General features: G+C 39.9%; 1 long non-coding RNA gene across 1 annotated transcript in view; it reads left to right on the top strand.

Moving 5' to 3' along the window:
• The first annotated feature begins 2,662 nt into the window (after window positions 1-2,662).
• LOC140933653 (uncharacterized) overlaps window positions 2,663-17,500 on the top strand; it is a 33,400-nt gene continuing 18,562 nt past the window's right edge. Inside the window, exon 1 of the long non-coding RNA XR_012165077.1 lies at window positions 2,663-2,906. This is a non-coding gene — a long non-coding RNA (uncharacterized lncRNA). The remainder of the gene's footprint in view (window positions 2,907-17,500) is intronic.

Here is a 17,500-nt window from a genome sequence, read left to right as displayed (position 1 = left end):
TTTATTCACCCGTAAAAATCTGTCGTTATTTGAACAGGGTACAATGTCTACAATTATCACATAATTGTGATAATGAAAATAGACAGTGTGCAGATAACCAGTGTCCGTAAAGAGGGGTTGACAATATATGAGAGTTTGTGACTCGGGACACAGAAAAGTGTCCGTTGTCCGTATTTACCGGTGTCCGCATAAAGCGGGTTAATTTTAGAGAAAATATATGAGCTTTTTGTCGGGACAAACGAAACTGTCTGTATCAAGCGGGTGTCCGTATTAAGCGGGGGTCCGTAGAGCGGGGTTCCACTGTATCTGAAGGCACGGCCTCGACAGGCTAGGAATTTCCCGCTTTTAATTTTAATTCGTGTTTTTATGTGTCACGTTAAACCCACTCACACGCGCGAGGACACGTTCCACGCAAGCGTTTTTTAGTACCGAATTTTGACAAAATGTGTAGAAAGGGTTTACAGCTACGCTGTAACCGTGATTTTAAAAATATTAAAATAAAGTTAAACTGTGTACCTATACTCAGACAAATTTTGCGCCCTGAACTGATTTCTTAATATCACTGTAGAAAATTCTCTACTACTGTTTAATAGGGTGGCAGTCGCCGTAGCGCCGCGGGTAAGTAATTTAGAAATAAAAAAAGTAGAAGAAAAGAAAAGGAAACTCACCCATTTTAAAAAGGATTCAAATTTCAGGTATGTAATCGTGTTCGACGGGCTCTCTCCTCATGTCGGGGGCTCGTCGATCTCGATCTCCCTCCTCATCCTCAACTTGCTCTGGTTCTTGATCGCCGAAAATCTTGAGCGTCAACATAGCGCCAAAAACACCCCCAATGACACCCGCAAAAAGTGCACTCCAGATAAAATTATTGAAAGAAATCATATTATTTGTCGCTCTGATAGTGCCTCGTGAGACCTTGGAACTCTCCTTGTTGGGATGCCTTCTTTACGCCAAATGCTTGTGAAGCTAAAAATTACTTTATTTGAAGACGAGGATTTTAGGGGTCTGGAATCGGAAATCGAGGATCGGGGTTCGGGGATCGGTAAAAAAAATAATAATAATTACAAATAAAATAACCGAAGAATTGCAGAAATAAATATAAGAAATTTACGTATATACTTCCATGTTAATTTTTACGCGTTATCGTCCAATCACCTGCGCGAACAGTTTCTAGATTATGGATAAGGTTCATATTAAAAAGCGGTACGTGAGTTCCGTTTTGCCTGGTTTACAGTGTTTTGAAAGTCGTAAAATTCTTCCTTTTTGGCGATGTCGACAAGAAAATTTCAGATGTTGTGTCAGGTCGCCAGGAATAAGCCTGTTCCTCTGGTGATACACGTAGCTGGCTGAGAAGTTATCAGACCAGACAAAGAAGACACACTTTAATGAGCCATAAAAATGAGCAAGGCACGGTAGATTCGGGAACAAGCGCCTAACAAGTGTGTTGCGATGGTGATAAAATTACGGTCTTTTTTTTTTTCGCAAACGCGAAATCAGAGGTAGCGGATTTGCGCAAATCCATGTTGGTCAGCGTCTGCCAGATTTTTAGTATGAATGAAGAATATCTTCTGTTACAATGAACTCATCCCATAGGTCGAAGAACTTTTATCACAACTAGAATCTCATGCATCAACCCCGTCGAAGAGCATAACTGCCTAGCCTATGTACAGACGCCCCTCCCCTCTGTACACAGGCTGATGACTGCCACGGCTGCCCCGGGTAACTGCAGGAAATAGTTTTGCCAGTCGTCAAAGGCGCTGGTCACTGTTACCACACTTTTTCGTTTGGAATACAAAACGAGGGTTCAATGTCATAATGTAAATACTCAAAACATCAGCGGCATAAAAAAAAGGGACAAGAAAAAGAAACATGTTGAAATCTAAACTGGTATCAACACTCAGTTGGAGTCCAACTTTTGGTCGAGGGTCGATTATCATGTGGAGGGTACATTTTTTATTGTTATTCAGTAACGTCAAACAGATTAGCCTGCGTAGCAAGCGTTTCCAATCGAGTTATTCTTTTTTTGCTCTCGTCTCAGCTTTCTCGACGAACTCGCGCGGAAACGCTTGCTACGCAGGCTGCATACAGATTAGCGATACAATTTAACTAAAATACACTGAAAATAAACGCAATTCTGACAGACAAGAGAACTGAAAGCGCTTCATTTTCCTGCATCAAAAATTCACCTTCATTGAGACTCGGAGTAGCCTGAATTTCAGACGATTACTTCGAGTCGTAGTTTATTTAAATTTAGTGCTCAGTACACCTAACGTGGGATATGTTCTGTTACCCACAGTCTGCGGCCCACATCACCACGATCCACGAGTGTTTTACAGTTCTTCAGTTTACCGATCCCCGATCACTGGTCCTCGATTCCCTAACCGATCGTCCCTTTCACTAAACAAATTCGACACGCAACACCGCTGATTACTGCGTATTCACGTATTCTGCGTTATTCAAACATACCAGAGACCTACAAACATACCAGGATTATACGGCTTACGGTTGGCAGGGCAACGAAGGACCACCTATCAATCAACCAATAGAATGGGGTTTTACTTCCTCCAATCAAAGTGCGTTGTGATCGTGTCTTCTTCATGTGACTTCCCAACTAGGGGAGGGCTGTAGTACGACTTTTGTTCGTTTCGTTTTCCTGATCCTGTGGAAGACTTGTGTATGAAACAGTTTTAATTTGGAGCGTTTTCCCGATGGGTTTTTGGAGAATTTTACAAAAGTTTGAAGTATGTTGGAAACTTTCCTCGGTCAATGCATATGTTCATATGTTGGAGAACTAGAACATTTGAGCTAGAAAGCTTGGGACAAGGATGAAAGCACAAGCCTCGTAGCAAGAAGAATATTAAATCAGTAAGAAGAAGAAGTGACGCAATGATTTTCGAGCTTCTGAGGTAATGTGTTATTTGCAGTTCTTTCAAAATCCTTTTTATATAAGGATTAGAGTCATGGTACAGATAAGCTCAAGCTAGGCTAGCTCTTGTTTTTATAGATCGTGATTTTGATTTTGCTGTGCGTAAGCTTATTTACCGAACCGGGCATGTATGACCGTAACAAGAAAAAACTGAAGCATTATTCATGGGGATTTTGAAGTCTTCCTTTAGAAAATAATGTATAAACACTTGATTTTAGAAAATGAGAACCTATTTCAAAGTTTAGGCTAAAGAGTTTCCTGTGTATATGAGGGCCCTCAAATTACCAAATAGGGATTAGTGCAGTCATTCAGGCAGCCGACTGCATGACTCCCTGAAAGTGTCTAAGAATAATATTGTGGGAATTCAGTGTGGATGTGTTTTGCTTTTGATTTGGAAGATGAGGCTGTTAGACTTTTTAGGATCAAAATTCTGCTCGAAATGTGAGTCCGGTTTAGCCTGCTTCCAATTTTTTGTGTGGTCAACTCTCTAAGATAGACACCTCTGAGATCAGAAAAAAAGGTCTGTCTTAAAGAGATGTTTGTCTTTCAGAGAATCATATAAAGGGAGTAAAGTAAAGCAGGGACCTGCTCTAGGTGTCCAATTTATGGTGTAGCGAGATGTCTGTTAAGGGATTTTGTATTTTAAAATTCAGGATAAGTGCTACAGTAGTCCTGGACTCACTATTATGCTGAATTTCAATACATACAGTTGTAGAAAGAGGCCTTTTTGTCGGTGTGAGGGCCGTACATATGTCCCTAGACTGAATTTCAAATAGTTGTGCGTTTTTGCATTTTTGCGTTTCGGTATTCAGCCCATGGTTAATTGTGTTTGTTGTCATTTAGTCCTCCATTGCTGTTTCAAGGTGAGGTCACTTATCAGAATTTTACCGTATCAGAGCCTCTAGGAGGTGGGCTATTTCAATATTACAGTTAAAATGTTAACCTGCAAAGAAATGTTGATACCAGTGGGGTTAATGTTTTCATACTCGCACATTGATTACATTGTGGCCCGCTTAAGGCAGCACACAGAAACTTTTGGCATACAGTAAAACCCCATGACTCAGAACCTGGATTTTAAGAGCCTGTTAGGCCAAAAATGAGCCAGTTAAGGCCTCCTCTATATACATGTAAGAACCTTTTAAGCCTTAAATTTGAAACAGGTTCTTATTTTCTAAAATCGATGGAAAAAAGTCTGCACACTTAGGTAAATATCAGATAAGTCAACATTCAGAATTCTCTTTGGAGAGCTAGGTGCCTTGTCACTCCAACTGAAATTTATATGCCAATGAGGTCAAATGCTTTAGTTCCTCTTTTTAATTTATGGTCATTTTTACATAACTTCTAATTTGATATGCCCAGATTTTTTTTTTGGCGGGGAGAGGGTGTCTGTACAAACTGTTGAGGCCACCACATTGTCACTGCATGAACATTGTGTGACATAGCAACTCATGTGAGAGTTTAACATACTCATCTGAACATTGTACCCTTTTGAAAGACTTTCGTAACAAGAAAAATGAGTGCTATTTTTAAATCGGGGCTGCAACTTTTCAAATTCCACCATTGTGAATAAAAGTAAGCAAGTTAGCCATTCTAAGCAGGAAACAGTAAGCATTATTTTCACGCACCCCTCCTATCCTCCAATCCTTCTGCCCCACAAAATAAAGTGTGACGGTATTACGTGACTTATTTGACCTCACCAGAAATTCCAAAAATTATTGTTGTTCTACGGTTCATAAAACGCTGTTAACAAGCAGTACATTTCTCAATTCTGGTTCTTAAAACTAACAAAGCAAATTAAATTTAAGTTTCATTTTTGTCTGATATTGCATTTAAAGCCTTTCTAACTGTCCTAATGAATATGTACATATACATAAATTTTTTTTGACGTGGTGATCTACAATGAGCGTATTTCCCAGGACATCCCTTTCCTGTAAGGAATGACATTTCACATGCAGAGCAAGAATTGCTATAAGATAAAAAGAGACATTGGCTGTCACATTTTGAACGGTTTAAACTTCAACACAAAGCGATGACAAACCTCAAAGCGACCCATCTTACCATCTTTTGTAAAACGCACTGCAAAAAAGTGCCAATGATAGCTTGAGAGACGTCTTTATTCAATGAATGTACACACACACTCACACACACACAGTAGCTACACACTCAGAGAGACTTGCAATCACGTTTTGGAAGGGACAAAATCATCAAAAGGATTAAACTTCAACAAAAAGTAAAGAAAAAACCACAAAAGGCACTCATCGTAGCATCTTTTGAAGGAGACGATGAAAAAGCATAGTGCGCTAGCTTCAAACACATCTTCAGTAATTTTAATCGCTGCTTTCGCTTAATGTGCTTTAAAAAAATTATTATAGTTAATAATTTATAGCGTTTATCACCATAAGTAACAACAACAAAAATTCGGGGAGCTTTCCCTTACATTTGTCTCATAGGTATTGATCTGAAATAAGGTCTAGGGTCAGGATTTGGAGAGCAGGACAACACACCCCCCAACCATGAAGTCCCAGGAATACCCCCCCCCCCCCCCACCCACTTCGGATTTGTCAGTTAATAACAATTATTAACTGACAAATTATTGTTGATAGCGTTCATTTTTGTGAACAAAAAATCCTGGAGGGGTATGCCTTACATTTGCCTAATAGTTATTGGTCTGACACGATTTGAAGAGTAGACGGCACACCCCGATAAGAACTGCTAGAAATATGCACCAGAGAAAAAATTGAAGGCATTTTATGAACTGGGCCCGCCTTTCAGCAAGCCAGTTAATAATAAGCTGAGCCACTAAATACTCTTACCTGTATTGCATTTTTTTTCTTCAGAAAATAATAACCTTTTTAAGAACCTACCATTCAGGGCTGCAAATAACGGCCGGTCAACGGACAATGTCCGGTCAAAATTGGGTACTGACCGGACAAATCCTTGGACTGCCGGACATCTTGTCCGGTCCTTTACCGACTCGTTCAAAGAAATTTTAATTTTTAACTGTTTGATAATCACAAGGGACAACAGTCATGTTTCCGAAAGAAAAAAAAGAAAGAATATAAAAGTAGACAAATTAGTGGTCGAGAAATTCCCGGCAGTCGCAAATTTCCACGATGTCATCAAGGGGTGAGGACAAAACATGGACCAGGGGTCCATGGACCCCCTCTTTGGACCGGGTCCATGGACCACGTTCACCCTTAGAAAAACAAGCTGGAGTTAAGAATTCATTGCTTTTAGAGCAATCATGACTGAGTCACATCGCAATTCTCCATAGTTGATGTAGCTTCAGTTTAAGCTACAATCCATGCCACTCCTTCTTCTTCGAGATCTGGATCTGTAAATCACTATCCATGAGAATTTATGATTGTCCTGCTAAAAGAGCTAAGGAGCCTTTTAATCAGCCGCAATGAACAGCTTTACATGGTAAAAGAGGTAGAAAATCAATATGTGTGTCACGACCTCTCAGTATGAAATAAGCGGCAAAAATTCACATTTGCTCAGTCAAAAGGTCTTTCTCCGAAGCATAATCTACCCATCAGAGAAAACAATTCATTGGAACAGGCAGCATTTTGGCATGAGGTACCGACCACCCCCCCCCCCCCCCTTTCTTTACACTATGTAAGCACAATTAAACATTACTGATCAATTGAGCATTGTTTGTTTTTGCTTTTGTTGTTTTTTAACCTTATTTTTGCACTATTTCTGTTTTTGTTCATTTCTCATTATTAAAAAAACTGTCCGTGGACCTGGTCCATGACAGGGGGTCCATGGACCCGGTCCAAAGAGGGGGTCCATGTTTTGTCCTCACCCTTCATCAAGTCCTGTCGCGACCGCAAATCATCGTGTCTTCCGTTATTTTATTTACTTTATTTAAGTGTTCCCAGTTAGTAGAGGGTTTTACCTTTGGCTAGGTACCATAATTTACTCTTAAATAAAGTGATTGATTGTTTGATTGATCAAATGATCGGAAAGCACCCTCACGAAGAATAATCTTGCTGCACCAAGAATACTCCAAGTAGCATTTGTTGCAAAGTGCAAAAATCGAGCAAAAGCCCCAAAACCTGGAGAATCCGACCACTCTTTTACTCTAACAAAAATTCACAACTGTAACTTTAAAAAAAAGGGCTCTGAGTTGTACTGAAAACAAAAAAAGTCAAGATAACTGATATATAAAAAGAGAGTTTGTCTTAATTTGTCTGCATGTAGATATTTTCTGTTATTACTAACCTCTGAATTGCAAGGTTCACTCAACAATTTGTTATCATCCTGTCTGTTTTAGATAAAGGGAAACATATTTATACACAAAATATTCTTATCTGTAACGCGTTGAATGTACCACAAAATGTACGTGATTGTATCTCAAGCGGCCGACCAGATGATGCAATACACGATTCCATTGCGTTACTTGTCACGCAGAGTGTGTAAACACGAATCAATAGGCCAATAACAGTACCTTTTTAATTCGAACACACGAACTGAACAAAATCGTTTAATCTGAGAAGTCCATGCTTCACTGGTGCTATTCTAAATTGCAATAAATAGAACTGTATTTTTGAAAATCCTGGACAAATGGGAATAAATTTAAACCGGAAGCATGTGGACATAATCGTCAACATCTTCAAAAAACCTTTCCACTGCGTCTGGATGTGCTCTTGTAATTGCTGCAAATTCTGCTTGCGTAAGTCGATGCCCTCGGATGTCTAAAAATACTCTCCCTTTATTGCATTTTAAAAGTTCAATGACACTTCTTGGTGAAAGAGCTTCTCTGTTGCCTGCAACATTTAAAATCTTTAGATGTTTTTGTGTTTTAATTTTGGAGTTGATGTAAGCATCTTCTGTAGTCTCTTGACAATCTTGAAGAAGAAAAAATTCCAGAACTGGACACGTATCAGGGATCTGGTTGAACAACGAGTCTGTTACTTTACAATGGCTCAAGTCTAAAAAACTCATGTTCTGGATATTTAACATCCCAGTTATGTCTCGGACAGTTTCCTTTTTGTAACCAATCCATGGAGCAATCAGCACATTTTCTTGCAGCGGCGTAAAACAGCGCAAATGTCTGTCCACTTCAGAAAGCAACACTCACTCAGAAGTACTTGTCTGGTCCCTGCATAGACGAACTTGTCCAGGATATCAGGTGTTACTCTTCTCTGATAGTCAAAGTTAACTTTCTTCCATAATGCCCCACTGTGTACAATATGATACCACTGTCTACAAACCAGAGCTAACATACAAATTCGTTCGGCATCTGTGAAATAGTTAAATATAGTCAAAAGCACCAATTCTGGTAGAGAATTAATCATGTCGACGGAAAAGCAGCTACAAGGAAAGTGACAAAAGTCGGTTTACTTGTCCATGGTCCACAAGTAAAACTGCTGTAAGCAATTTCATGCTGCGTAATATCCTGGGTGGTAAACTGATCATAGACATGATAGACTAGATTATGATAGATCGTAGACTGATAAGACCTATGGTTGTCGCTTTGGCAGAAAAGTTCCCAGACACCATGGCATCTATCCCTTCCTGTCTTGTCTTTGCCGTGTTAACTAACTGTAACTGTGTACCAGTCAGAGAAGACATTATGATTTTATATTGCTAAGTAAAGATGGATTGTGTTGAGTGTGCACTTAAGGGTATCAAGTACTGTTGCATTGGCTGTAAATCGCCCATTTGCAATGTATGCTCAACGCCTTGTACAGAGGAAACGCCAGGGTATTCTGAGGAAGCCTATTGTGTTGGAAAATGCACAGGCGGCCCAAGCGCACTATGTGTGGGTTCGGGCTTCAGAGGTCATTTGGTCGGAATATACTAGAATTATTGGTATATTATCTGATGCTAAATAAACGCAAAAATCTTAAAGATTTGAAGTCTTCTTGTTTATCTATCTGTACTAGTAGCCGTTAAGATAACGAAGGTCGATATTTCTTGCATTATTACATGTGATTCGGACCCTTATTGTTCGAATTTTATCACATGTATTCGAATCTACAACGCTAAGAAAAAAAAAAATCATGATCACGCGAAATATTGATTCAAAAAGCTCCCTTACCTTTAGTTCATAGCCACTCTGTGTCCTACGGCCGGTTTAAACGCCGTTTAGTCGACTTTCTTTCCATCGAGTACTGAACACTATAAAAGAAGGGAAGGCTGGAGACCTTCCAATTGACCCTCGCCGCTCGAAGGCCAATAAATTCCAAACTAAGCGACCGATCTCCCTAAAATTGCCACCAGCCAGACCGAAGAGTGTACACCTACCCGTTCGACGAGCGCCAGGTTCTAAATTCGGCTGCATGAGCTCGAGGATCGTTGCATTTCGCATCGATTCTGGCCTGCTTCGCTTCGCCATGATGCGCAATCTTAACTGTTATCCTACGAGATTCAAATCTTGGAGCTTAGCGACCGCGTCAGATGGACAAAACGTCACTCTCAAAACGTCACAATCTTAACGGCTACTAGTACAGATAGATAAACAAGAAGACTTCAAATCTTTAAGATTTTTGCGTTTATTTAGCATCAGATAATATACTAATAATTCTAGTGTATTCCGACCAAATGACCTCCGTGAAGCCCGAACCCACACATAGTGCGCTTGGGCCGCCTGTGGAAAATGTGACGAGTGTCAGCATGGCCGTAAGCGAAAGCTCCCTGACCTTCCCACAGCAGCAAAGTCTCAACAATCCAGCCTCTCTTTTTATTTTACCAAGAAAACAAAAACACCTTTACCAACAACGGAGACACCCGTAAATACACAACAGCAGCTACACTACGATTGCAATCCGTCAAGAGCCTCAACAGAAACAAGAGATCGCCCTTCAACAGCTGTGTCATCCACTCCATCTGCTAAGAAAACAATGGCCCTAACTGTAGCAGCAGCAAATCGTTGGAAAACAACATCCTTGGCTGAACACTTAGGAAGTGAGTGGCTCATAATAAATGCTGACAAGGGAGATCACGTCGTCAGTTTAAATTGTTCTGTGTGCAAAACTCATGCTGACAAGTTAAAAGGTATGAAGAACTTTTCGACAGTCTAGGCTTTCACTGGATCAACCAACCTTCGCGTAAGTAATGCCGAAGATCATGCACAGGGTGAGCCTCACAAAAGGGCATTAGACTTGCACTTAAAAGGCAACAAAGGGCAGAGTGCTTTTGAAAGGGCTGAGGCTATGAAAGCTTCCAACGATGCAGGGCAGCAACTCATCACATCTGGTATCAAAAACATGCAATCAGTCGATTTGGAAAGACGAAATTAAAATTTGAAACTGCGTATTTCATAGCAAAAGAGGAACTGCCGCTTTTAAAATACTCGCAGATTTTAAAGCTGGAGGAAAAGCATGGTGCTGACATTGGGAGAGCATATCGGAATAGACAGAGTGGCACCACTTTCATCAACTACATTGGAGAGGAACTCGGTAAAGATTAGAGGAGAAGATATCTGGTGTCAATTTCTTTAGTGTTCTGACGGACGGCTCTGAGGATGCTTCAGTTTCAGAGAAAGAAGCCATTTTCGTCCAGTACCTGGAGCAAAATCCCCCTGGAAAAGATAGAATTGAAGTTGTTACTGCATTTCTCAGGTTGGTACACATGCATTCTCGAAACACTTTATATATTTACAAAAGTTAAACTGGCATTAATTTTAGTATTCCTATTTGGCATTTCTGTAGCTGTGCAATGTGTAAACAGCAAAAGTAAGTGACTAAAATTACTTAAGTTCATCTGTATTTCAAGGTATTGTGAACAACAGCTATCCACCAAGCGTTCACAGCCTGGATTATTATTTTGAGGACATCAAGAAAATTTGCACTTTTGACGTCACGATAAACAATATCAAACAAATCTACACAAATATATAACAGTGTAACATACAGAGTTTTTAAATGCAATATTCCTCATAGGGGCTTAAAAATCATTTCGCATGTAGAGATCTGCATGCATGTTCTTTTCACATGAAAGTGCTGTATAAAGCTACGCAATTTGTTGAAATAAACGGAAGAACAAAATTTATTTATTCATACGAGTCAGTGGATTTCTCAGTCTGAGCCCGGCGAAGGTGTTGTCCCTCGCTTTTCAAGATAACGATATTGACACAGTTTCTTCCATCCAGCTCCTCGAGACGGCAAAAAAGCAGCTTGCACGTCTAGAACGGAAGAATTTTGAGGATCTGCCAACAGTCAAACGATTTCTGGACAAAGTTGAGGAAAGAAAATTTTTCTATCAGAACGTTGCGCTGCCCAACTTCAATGATGCTAAGGAGTCCACAAAAGTATCAAAGCGCGTGTTGCTGGGAAAGATCAAGGAAGCAATGCAGACAAGGATGGAGGCAGCGGAAAACAAGTATGTTGTGATGGCCGCCACTATCTTGAACTGCGAAGGATGGGAGAGGAAGTACGAAAATGGGGAAGAAGATGTGGAGTTTGCTGACAACTATGTGGCAGCCCTATTCGACCACTTCCGTGAACCATTGTTGAAAGCAGGCTTGGATGTCGCTCTTAACAGTTTACTGGAGCAGTGGCATGACCCAGTGGCCTACGCCACACGATACCTGGATCCTTCCAGAACGCACTACCTGCGTGTTTGGAAAAGAATCTTCGATTCAAGCCGGAAAGACAGGTGGAATATGGTGCTACTGTCGGTCGAACTTCTCCTCTCCATTCCCATCTCTAATGCGAAAGTTGAAAGGCTCTTCTCGCTGATGAACCGTGTGAAGACAGATTTCCGGGCATCGCTCAGCGAGAACACCCTTAACAACCTCATCAGAATCCAAATGGAAGGCCCACCACTTGAAGAGTTCGATCCCACTCCTGCCATCCAGTTATGGGCAATGGGTGCTACCCGCCGCCTAAACCAAAGGGAAAGGCATTACAGTGCCAGAGAATCGAAGAATAGGCGGAAGGTGTTAATCGATGCTTCTTCAACTGAAGAAAGTTCCGGCACTGACAGTGAGGAAGATTTCGAATAAGAAGACAAAGACGAAGGGGGGAAAGTGTTAATTGCAGAGCTTGATGAACTTGAGTAGCGAAACCGCGTTATTTGTTTTTCAAGCCCTTGGAATTGTCATGAACATCCAAACATGAAACGCTTGACCGCAACGTAATAGAACTATTCAAGTTTTTGATTTGTTGTAATCAGTAATTACGTCCAGAGTCGAGCAGTACCATTGGCATTTGGCTTAAAATATTTTTTTCCATTTACTTGTCTTGCAATGGGGCTTGCCAGAACATTTTGCTATCAGTTAAAAAGTTTTCTTAGGTGAAAAGGTAGTGTACAGTTAACTCCTGTACAGAAGGTTCACGTTTTATTTTCTATATATTAATATCCAATTATTTTTTTTGTTGTTGTCTTTTAGGGGATAGCTTTCTGCTTGAAACTAAAGAAAGCATAGTGTTCGAAAAAAAAAAATTAAAAAGAACAAACCATATGTCACTTCCGGCACACCCAGCAAAACGTGCTTGGTTACTAAGCTTTCTGGTGATTAACTCAAAAATGGAGTGTATAACACAAAAAGTAGAAGAATAAGGTTGTCTTTAAGGGATTCTAAATGGAAGAAAGTCAGCGAGCGCAACAATTGCACTTGGAATAAGACGCGATGCATTTTATACAATTTCATACAGTGGTACCGAATTTCGAAACCCTAAGACGATACGAGTTAAAGTTAAGTGTTTCTTGTTTAAATTTAAGCTTACATTTCAGTTAGCTTAATTAAGAGATCGATTGAACCCTTCAGCTTTCACACATTCTGCATATTTTACTTAAAGTTCAGTTGTAGAACTGATGTGGCGATTGCCAAAGTGTAATATTTAATTATAAGTGATTTTGCCAGATGTAAAGTAAAACAGACAATTGCGGTTGTATCTTGCGTAACCGTTCCACGTACTCAATGCGAGGCTGCTTCTGCAGTAAAGAGTAATAAAATTATTAACTTGTAATTTTTATTGCCAGACCGACTTGGATTCAGTTGTTTTTTAGTTGTAAAAGGATTACTGTGCAATCTGGGTTCACTATCGCAAGAGTTCCGACTGTTAAAATTTGACCGGCCAAAAACGGGTAGTGTCCGAGCAAAAGCATGTTTGACCGGACAACGTGACCGGCGACTGCCCGTTAGTTATTTGCAGCCTTGCCATTAAGAACCTGTTTAGGCTAACTTGGAAAAATCCAGGTTCTTAGTTGTGGGGGCAGTATACATTGCCTTTTCTTAAAGTTACCATTGTGAACTGTCATGCTGTACAGCCAGCTCCTATATACCTTCAAGACATGTGATCCTTGAGTCACTATGTATCAGATAAACAAGAGTAAACAAGGTGTATTATGGGCAGTGTGAAAGAGGCAAATAAAAAGGACTTTGATCTATTACGTAGTTTCAGCTTGATATCAAACAATTATTATTAAATAATGTAGCAACTCTGCATGCTGAAGACCTTACACAAAATGATGTCCTCATACAGTACTGTACAACAAAAATCTACACTGCTTGGTTTGGTCTGTTTTATGAAGAATAATGCACTGCCAGAGCACCACGTTTACAGCTGAATTATGCTTAAATGTAGATTTTTTATTAGGTGAGTTAGATAGAATCCACTCTCCTTCTCTGGTTAAATATCCAGTATTAAGAGGCAGTCCCGCTAACAGCGGTCCGGTCGATTTTGCGTCAGAAAAAAGTTTCCCTTTAAACTTTGTACACTAAAAGGGTTTGGTATATAAGTAACAAAAATGATTTTCTTTTTTGCAAATAATATATTTCCGCTTTTCTACAGGCGCGATCACGTCCGGGCCAATTCGTCTCCTCCAGAGCCCGGTTTGAGGACCGAAATTTGTCGTTTTTGAGGGCCGCGCCATAACAAAACTAAAACGAATTATAAAATATCTTTCACACCAGCTGTTTCCACTGCCTTTTATTGACAAATGAGCAAAATATCGAATTTTTTAATAATTTTGCAGACAATCTGTAAGTCCCGAAAGACACCACTCTGAACAGGTCACCCGACTGCCAAAAAACATGCTTAGATTCGAGAGCTAAAATCTCAATTGTGGGACAAAAATCTGATATAAAATTTATATCAAGGTCAAGGCCTTACTTCATTTTAAGAGGTTCTAAGGTCAAATCTGCGGGTATCCGCCTGCACACTTAGCGGTGAGAAGGTAATTTTGGCCATCATGGCACTTTGTTTACAAATATAACTCTGACTCTATAATTAGTATCATATATTTATCTACTTGATCGATCACTCGCTTGACCGAAAAAATATTCACAGCTCTAAAATTTGCTTAAATGTTTCCTCAAAACCTTCAAACAAACGCTTTTTGTAATTTTATTTGAAAATCATAAAGGAAAAATATTTTAGGTTCATAGAGCTAAGGTCAAGGAAACCACTATTCCTTATATGCAAATTAGCTGGTTGTCACGCAATACCTAACCAAAGTGGATGAGAAAGCAGAGTTTGTATCATGGCGACTTGTTTTCTGAAAACACGAGAGTTTGGAGACTGTGGAGAATTTCGAGGTATAGCTGAGCTTGTAAGCTTAGATCAATGTAGGAACGATTTAAGTCAACATTTATCCCGATGTCATTTGAGTCGAGAACGGATTATGGAGGGAGAATTGATTTTGGTGCGTTCAGGTTTGTCTTATACGACCGAAACGCAGGGACAAAAAATGCCTGTTTGTCCGAAGCACCGTGCGTATCTCGGGCAGTACTGGGGAAATCAAACAAAGTTAAGCTCATGCAAGTACCCTGACCACAAGGGAGAGCACAGAGCGCAGGGGCACCCAACGAGAATATAGTTCAAAACCACTTAAACATAGCATAATTAAACGTATTTTAGTATTTAAACGGTAGATATAGGCATATTTTTATCCCCTAAAAATTTTTCATCTGTTCGGATTTCCTAGCTGAAAGTCTAGTGATCCGAAAATTATAGGGATCAAAACTTACCTTTTCGAAAATTTCAGCCAGAAAAAAGGCTTCCGAAAATTCTAGGTGACCTTTTTAGGGTAAAAATCCGTTAAAAATAGGCAAATATACCATTTTTTGGATGTTCGAAAATCCTAGGAGAGGCAGGCAAGCAAGGAATTTTACAACAAATGTTTCGAAAATTCTAGATCTCAAATCGTCTTCCGAACAGATATTCTTCCGAAAATTGTCGTTGGGTGCCCCTGAGAGCGGTCAGAACAGATCGCGCATTTACTTTGAAGGTATCAAGGGAAGTAATGGAAGTGTTTGGTGTTCTTGTTCCTGTCGGAGCACGTGAGTATTTGCCTATTTTCTGGATTACCTCTTATTTAAAATAATTGAGACTCATAAACAACTTGCGCAAATAGCAGATATTATGAATAATCTCGTGTATGATTTTTTTAAGCGATCTGTAGTAGCTGTAGAAAGGCGCACAGCAAAAGGGTCCAGAGTAATTGGCCGTGGCTACAGGGAGGAAACGCGAATGCGGGACCACGCGATGAAGATGATGCAGTACTGCTGACAAGGTATCTTTAATATAAATATTCTTGTTTTTGACATCAAAATGCGCAAAAACAGTTATCCTCAGTTCTTGTCATAGCTCAAACACAATTCTGTTGGCGCAAGATAAGATCGTGAGAACGCTCGTTCGGGATTGGCTAGCTTAGCCCTGTTTGCGTTGTAATAAAAAGCCGACATGCTTTGTTCCATCCACCCTCTCGGTACTCTGAAAATACCCCAAGAACGGGACCATTAGAGAAACGTAATTGTTGGTAACAACATAAAGGAGCGTTTGTATCCAGGAAAAAAATACCCTAAAAGTTTAAAAACGAGCCTAAGGGACGGACCATTAAAGAAACTAAATTGTTGGTTACAGTATAAAGGAGTGTTTGTATATAGGAAAAAAATACCCTAAAAGTTCAAAAACGCGAAAAAAGTGTTGTCGATCACCTTTTCAATCACTTTATATTGTTTGTCCCAAACAGCATTGCGTTCAGACCTGCAAACCAAAATGTGGTAGCTTTTATTTTTTTATTTGTTTGTTTAAATGGCACAATCGCTTTATTATCGATATGAAACGCCCTCTAATAACAATTTCTGGGTGTAGGCGTGGCCGTCGGGGTGATTTCAGGCATTAGAAGAGATACGCCTCTTATATGCTGCTAAATTCCATAACTGAGGGTCGTACAGGGGTATTCCCGTGATGCGTGATTGGCTGATTTTATTTTCCGTGAAACGTGAATTTAATAAATTATTCTTCGTGATCCGTGATCTGAAGGTTTTGCGTGACCCGTGAAGAACTTGAATTATTAACCGATGTTCGTGATTTCACCACTCTTTTGGCGTGATTTTGAGATGCGAGTGCTCCGGAAGACTTATTTTAAGACTGAAAATATCAAATGTGACAAGTAACAGACTTCGCTTGAAGTAATCTATTGTGCAAATTCACGTGCTTTACATGCCTATTATGGATCAATTGTCTATTCCTATGCCTATGGTCTCCTATGTCACTGGAGGTCAAAGGACAGTGATCCAAAACATCGAAACATCCGAGATATGGAGGGGACGAGTACGTATAGTACGATGAGGGTCGAATGTATTGTATTTTACGTTGACCCAAAGTCTGTCGGCTCGCTTAATTTTCTTGGAAAGGAACGAGTTCGCTTTCCAATTACAGATGAACATTCATCTTTGGCAGCGTTTACTAAAAAGTTCGCGGAATTCGCCGGATTAAAGGCAGAGGCTGAGAAACGTGGCCACGGCTCCTGTGTTGAACTTAAATTTTGTCGTCTCGAAAAGGGAAAAGATGGCAGTAAGGCCTTTGCGATAAATACACAAGAGCAATGGGACGAAGAGAGGCCGCTACTATCAGGAAATACATCTTCATTACAAGGTAGGAATTTATTTACGGTACTTCTTATAAAACGACATCAAGGACCGTTCTGAAAGACACGGGCCGACTTTTCTATAGGTTAATAAGTAATCAAGGTTAAAAGAAGAACAAGAGAATACGGCGACTATGTCAGGATGACGATGGTAGTACAAAGTTAACTTAGAAATATTTCAAGACAAGTAAATTTTAAATACTTCAGGTAAAATACAGCTTCAAACACGGGCGATGCTATTTTACTTCAAAAGCAGCCTTTACTTAGCCTTTAACGATTTTGCTTTCTTCAAACACTCTTTCTACCGTAAGAGAAGGTTATTAAAACGAGTACCTTACTTGTTTATTTTCGTGATTCGGGAAAATGAAATTTTGATAGCCGTGATCCGTGATTCGCTGTTTTTTCTGTTCGTGAACCGTGCGAGAGATCCCCCCTGTACGACCCTCATAACTTGAAGTTTTCGGAGGGAAATCACCCTAGCTTCCCTTTAGCAGTAGGTCTCTTGCCAGTCGCTTTTCCATCATTGAAACTTGAGACTTTTATTAGATAACAAAATACACAAATTGCATTTTACCCCTGGATTTCTGTACTACACTAAGATGAATTGACAACACCTTACAAAACAGTCTCGTGGGCATAAAATTAGCCTAGCCTGGATTCTTTTACAGACATATTTTTGTTAGCCTAGTATTTTTCGTATTTCGCTACTGATGTTTCATGGGAGATTCTGAACCAAAAACATCC

This window comes from Porites lutea, chromosome 4 (genome assembly GCF_958299795.1).
Source record: "Porites lutea chromosome 4, jaPorLute2.1, whole genome shotgun sequence".
NCBI lineage: Eukaryota > Metazoa > Cnidaria > Anthozoa > Scleractinia > Poritidae > Porites > Porites lutea.
Note: the sequence above shows the minus strand (reverse complement) of the source record. Positions and strands in the feature narration are given on the sequence as shown.